The sequence below is a fragment of the Aotus nancymaae genome, unplaced genomic scaffold, assembly GCF_030222135.1.
Source record: "Aotus nancymaae isolate 86718 unplaced genomic scaffold, 86718_ANA_hifiasm-v0.15.2.pri h1tg000008l, whole genome shotgun sequence".
Classification (NCBI taxonomy): Eukaryota; Metazoa; Chordata; class Mammalia; order Primates; family Aotidae; genus Aotus; species Aotus nancymaae.
The window spans coordinates 17,136,799-17,142,798 of NW_026988419.1; the positions used below are offsets into that span (position 1 = coordinate 17,136,799).

General features: G+C 47.8%; 1 protein-coding gene across 1 annotated transcript in view; it reads right to left on the reverse strand.

The window, feature by feature from the left end:
* The window catches only part of IGFBP2 (insulin like growth factor binding protein 2), a 42,333-nt gene extending 38,577 nt beyond the window's left edge, over positions 1-3,756 (reverse strand). The window contains exon 1 of the mRNA XM_021666871.2: positions 3,603-3,756. The gene's annotated coding sequence lies outside the window, so the exon portion shown is untranslated. The remainder of the gene's footprint in view (positions 1-3,602) is intronic.
* Positions 3,757-6,000: the final 2,244 nt, after the last annotated feature.

Below are 6,000 nucleotides of genomic sequence, written 5' to 3' on the forward strand. Positions count from 1 at the left end.
GCACTCTAGCCTGGGCAACGAGAGAAACTCCATCAAAAAAAAAAAAAAAAGCCACTAACAACAAAACAGAGTAAAAATCAGGCTGGGCACAGTGGTTTATGCCAATAATCTCAACACTCCAGGAGGCCAAGGCAGAATTGTTTGAGGCCAGGAGTTCAAGATCAGCCTGAGCAACACAGTGAGACTCCATCTCTACAAAAAATTTAAATTAAAAAATTTTCCAGGCCGGGTGTAGAGGCTCACGGTTGTAATCCCAGCACTATGGGAGGCGGAGGTGGGTGGATCACAAGGTCAGGAGTTTGAAACCAACCTGGCCAACATGGTGAAACCCCATCTCTACCAAAAATACAAAAATTAGCCATGCATGATGGCTCACAGACCTGTAATCCCAGCTACTCAGGAGGCTGAGGCAGGAGAATCGCTTAAACCCAGGAGGCGGAGGTTGCAGTGATCCGAGATCGCGCCATTGCACTCTAGCCTGGGTAACAAGAGTGAAAATCCGACTCAAAAAAAAAAAAAAAAAAAAAATCCAGCCATGGTGGGAGGTGCCTAAAGTCTTAGCTACTAAGCCTCCAAGTCCAGGCTTGGCCATTTTAACCTTGGTAAACGGCACGTACACCTCTGGATGGTCTCTAGGAACCAGAAAGTCTGAAGCAGCCACAAGTAACCAGGTGGCCACAGAAAGAAGTGAAACAACTTGTTCCTGCCTCAACTATTGCTCTCCCTCTGCAACCTGCAACCTGCAACCATTGTTCCTGCACAGCCTTGTGGAATTTCTCCCTGGACATTGGGTTTCTCAAGACCGTCACCCCTATAACTATGTAATTTACCTCACCCTCCACTCTGCTTGCAACCGATAACCCCCACCCTTATGATCATGCCTGTTTGTAAAAGATAACCCATACCCTTGTGACCATGCATCCCATGACACCCTTCCCCTCCCACCTTTAACTAACCATTTGCCCCAACCTATAAAACCAACTCCTACCCCACTGCCCTCCACTGACGCCCTTTTTCTTCTCAGTCTGCCTGCACCCAGGTAAATAAACAGCCATGTTGCTCACACAAAGCCTGTTTGGGGGGGTCTCTTCATTCAGCATGTGCATTTTAACACTAGCCACTCATCAAGAGGCGATGCTGGAGGCCAGGGATTCAAGATTACAGTGAGCTGGGATCGCAGCACTGTACTCCATCCTGGGTATAACAGAGTGAGACCCTGTCTCTAATCTTAAAATGTTACAAAAGTTTTAATAAGAGTAAATAAAACAATCAAGCTGAAATTCTTAACCCACTGCCTGGTATGCAACCTCAGCCAAAGATAGTCCTGCCAGTATGATTGCATTAGGCACGTGGGAGGCGCCCGTGTCTTTTGGCATAGTGCAGGAGTAGAGTATGATGTTTAGAGATCCTCAGGGTGAGGTCAGGAAAGCACCACAGCCTTTCCTCTGTAAAGCTGGGAAGATGTTTGCAGAGGAAGGAGAAATTCAAAGGAACTACTTGGGTAGAAGGGATTGGAGTTGTTCCCCAAAGTGTAATGAAGCAGGAAAGGCATGGATGCATATTGCTTCCAGCAAGTGTGCTAGAAACCAGAGCACAGGGGTATTCATAGGCCTGGAAGAAGGCATGGAAACCAGCCATGGGAATTTGGAATCTTAGCCTCACTGTAAGTCGAAGGCCTGGCTGGTCTGCATGGCCTGGGTAACAGGCAGAGAGGTGTGGTGACAACAGGAAGAAAGGAACAAAACTAACAGCAGAAAGTCTGTGCAGACACTTTTACAGGTGTTATTTCATTTAATTCTTAAATGATGCTTAGACAGTTTAAGTGATCTGTCCATGGTCATCCAACGAGTATGTCAAAACCTTACCTTTCTGCCACTTCTAGGGAAGCCAAGAAACGATAACTGTAACCCAGGACCTGCTGCCAACCTCAGGGTGTGTGGCCTTGGGCACACTGTGGCACTCTACTCAAGTTCTCTAAGTTTACCCAAGTTCTTCTGAAGGATGAGGGCACTGGACTGATGGTCTTAGGCACTGGATGAAGGAAAAGATGACTTACGGAGGCAGTTTAGCGTGATTCAGAGCAAGGATTCTGAAGCCTCATGGCCTAGGCTCAAGTCTTGGTTCAAACTACTGTGGTGGAGCCTGCTGATGTTCACCTTCATCCATTCTCTTTTCCTTCCCTCACACACAGAAGCTTAACTCGCACTGAGTCACAAGTGACTAGTAGTGGGCAGCGAGCTGTGAGTGAGATGAAGTAAGGGTCACTCCTAGCCTGAGGCAATGGAACAAACCCCACATGACTCCTCAGTGTCTGTCTTCTTCATGTTCTAAATGGTGAGGCTGTTACAACCAGCCTAGATCCTGAGTGACTGTATGGATTAGATAATAGAGCCTCCTGTCTTGAATAGTTAATGAGTGTGAATTAAACCTCTGTTGTTTTAAGCCATTAAGATTTAAGAGGGTTGTTACTGTAATATAGCTTAGTCTACCCTGACTAATGCAACCATTTAATAACTGTATAAACTTGGGCAAGTTTCTTTCTTTCTTTCTTTTTTCCTTCTTTTTTGAGATGGATTCCTGCTCTTTCACCCAGGCTGAAGTGCAGTGGCGCAATCTTGGCTCACTGCAACCTCAACCACGTGAGTTCAAGTGATTCTCCTCCCTCAGCCTCCCAAGTAGCTGGGACTACAGGCATGTGCCACCACGCCTGGCTGATTTTTGTATTTTTAGTAGAGGGGGTTTCACCATGTTGGCCAGGCTGGTCTTGAACTTTTGTATTTTTAGTAGAGGGGGTTTCACCACATTGGCCAGGCTGGTTTTGAACACCTGACCTCAGGTCTGCCCACCTTGGCCTCCCAAATTCCTGGGATTATAGGCACAAGCCACCGCACCTGGCCCACTTAGCCAAGTTTCTTAACCTCTGTGTGTATCAGTTTCCTCATCTATAAAATGGAGACACTGATAATACCTACTTCATAGGGCTGTCATGAGCATATAAATAACAATATTTTAGACACTTAAGATTTAAAAACAATGCCTAAAACATTTAAGTACTATGTAAGTATTATTTATCATGTTTATTTTGTAGGGTGTTTTTCCCAGTAGCAATAGAAATTGTCAGTTTCAATTAATACTCAAACATGCAACAATAGATCTAAGTTTACATCCTGACATTGCCACTTGCTTCTTGGAGGAGTTGAGCCAGTCATCTGACTTTTCTGAGCCTTTGTTTCCTTATCTTTAATGCGAGTAATAATGTCTACCTCAAAGGGTAGTTGTAAGAATCCTGTGAGCTCAGCACCTGGCATGTTGTAGGCTCAAAAAAAAATTCCTTCTTGATTTATAATTTGTAGGTAGGGAGTTGGTGGTGATTCTCCTCTAAAAAGGAGATACCAAGGCACAGAAGGGAAAAGTCCAAATCTTCTACTTCTAGAGGAAGCTTTCCAGACCAAAGCAATGGAACCCCACCTGGGACTAACAAGATGGCCACCCTCATCCCCTACCCCCATCACAGCCCACACTGCCATTGCCTTGTTCTCATGACCTCTCACTGTGTGACAAACCATCGCAAAGTTAAGTCTTGAAACAGCCATTTATCTTACCTCTTGTGGTTCTGTGGGTTGACTAGATTCAGCTGGGTAGTTCTCATGTGGGCTCTTTCATGTGGTTATAGCAGACGGTGTCTGGGACTGGAGTCATTATCTGAAAGCCCAGCTCAGCTGACACCCAAGAGGGCTGCACACTCCCCTAGGCATAGCGGGTGCCGGCTGCTGGCTGCGAGTTGAGCTGGCTGCTCAACCACAGCACCTGCATCTGGCTTCTCCTGTGGCTTCGGCGCCTCAGAGCATGGTGGCTGGGTTTCAAGAGGGAGTGTCCCAAGAGTGAGTGTTCCTAGAGATGAGATAGAAGTTGCAAGTCTTTTTGGCATTGAGAAGTCCCACAGCATCACTTCCCCCACATCCTACTAGACACACCGAAGGCCAGCCCATGTTCAACAGGGTGGAGAAATAAGGAGTGGGACAGAGATATTGTGGAGGCCATCATCGGAACGTGTAATTGGCATAGCATCCACACTTCCTCACTAATGGGAGGGACATCTGCAGAGGAGCCAGGCCTTGTTCCAAGGAGTTGGGGGCAACTCCACTAGCCCTCGTCTCCTCCAACTGCTGGTCATTCCCTGGGAAGTTCCCTACTCTCCAGAGGCAGGCCGATTTCGATAAATGAGTCAAACCTCTACCAGGGGTCCTGCCCAGCTTCTGGGGCTCACAGTTTTACAAAGAGCACTATAGACAGAGCTCCAAGCCTTGGGTAGAGGCACTGCCCGGTAAACACATTACAAACAAATGGAAGTTTTTTCCCTCCCCTTTCGAAAAGTTGTTGAGGTTGAGGAGTTCTGGAAATCCTTAAAGGCTCAGAACGGGGGTCCTTTGCATCTGATGGAAAGGAGCATTGAGCAAAGCATCCCTCAGCCAGAATTTTCTAGTTTAGAAGTTGGCAAACCTGGACAGGTGTGATGGCTCACGCCTGTAATCCTAGCACTTTGGGAGGCCGAGGCAGGCGAATCACAAAGTCAGGAGTTCAAGACCAGCCTGACCAACGTGGTGAAACTCCGTCTCTACTAAAAATACGAAAATTAGCTGGGTGTGGTGGTGCGCACCTATAATCCCAGCTACTCAAGAGGCTGGGGCAGGAGAATCACTTGAACCCGGAGGTTGCAGTGAGCCAAGCTCGTGCCACTGCACTCGAGCCTGGGCAATAGATCAAGACTCTGCCTAAAAAAAAAAAAGAAGAAGGAGAAGAAGTTGGCAAACTTTTGCTGTAAAGGGCCCTGTGGTAAATATTTTAAGCTTTACCAGCTTCATGGGGTTTCCGGGACTCAGCTCTTCCCATTATATCACAAAAGCAGCCAAGGGCAATATTTAAACAAATGAGCAGGCTGTGTTCCAATAAAAGTTTATTTACAAGAACAGATGGAGGCCAGAATTGCCTCACAGGCCAAGTCTGGCCTCCAAGCTCGTCCACCCCGACTCAAGGGCTTCCTCAATTTTAGAGAGCAGATTTTCAGACTTCTGTGCCCAAGAGATAATGTAGGGCCTGAAGTATCACTTCCCAGCCTGCATCCAACGACCCCCATTACAGCGGCCATCCATGTAACCCCAAGGAAGCCATAGAATGCCTGTGAGAGAGGCCAGCTCCACTAAAGTCAAGTACTTTATGAGGGTCCCCACTCCCTCCAGGATCGCAGGGTGAGGTGATCCCAGTCCCCAGTGTCCCCAGAGGAGAATCTCAACCCAGCCCTGGCCAGGCCCTGGCAGCCCCTCTCTGTTCAGTCAGGACAAGACTGAGACGTGCACTCTGAGACTTCTTGGAGAAAGGAAGAGGGACAGGCGGCAGAAGGAAGCAAGGCAGATGCTGTGAGACGGGCCTGGAAAAGGTTTCAAGCAGAGTGCAGCATCTGCAGACAATGTGAGCAGCGCTGTTCCCTCCATTGGACGGCCCGCCCCCTGCTTCCTGCTGCAGCTTTTCTTTCGAGGAACAAGAACTACATCTGTTTGGCGATATTCTATCTGGAATCGTTAAATAAACCTTTCAGGCCTGGCAAACAACTGCCCATCTTATTCCAATGGGGGAGCTCCTGACACGCAGCAGACTTCTGAATCCTAAATCTGTCTGCTGCACCCCCCTCCCCTCCAAGCAAATCCCTGCTCACTCCACTCCCTAGCCTGTGACTTGGAGAAAGATGGCATACATGCCAGCTTCAGCTCCTCTCGGCACTGACAGATCCTTGTTTTGGAGTCTTCGTGTTTACTTTTATATATATATATAGAGAGAGAGACAGTCCCAATCTGTTGCCCAGACTGGAGTGCAGTGGCATGATCCAGCTCACTGAAACCTCTGCCTCCCACGTTCAAGCGGTTCTCCTGCCTCAGTCCCCCTAGTCGCTGGGATTACAAGCCCATGCCACCACGCCCGGCTAATTTTTGTACTTTTAGTAGAGAT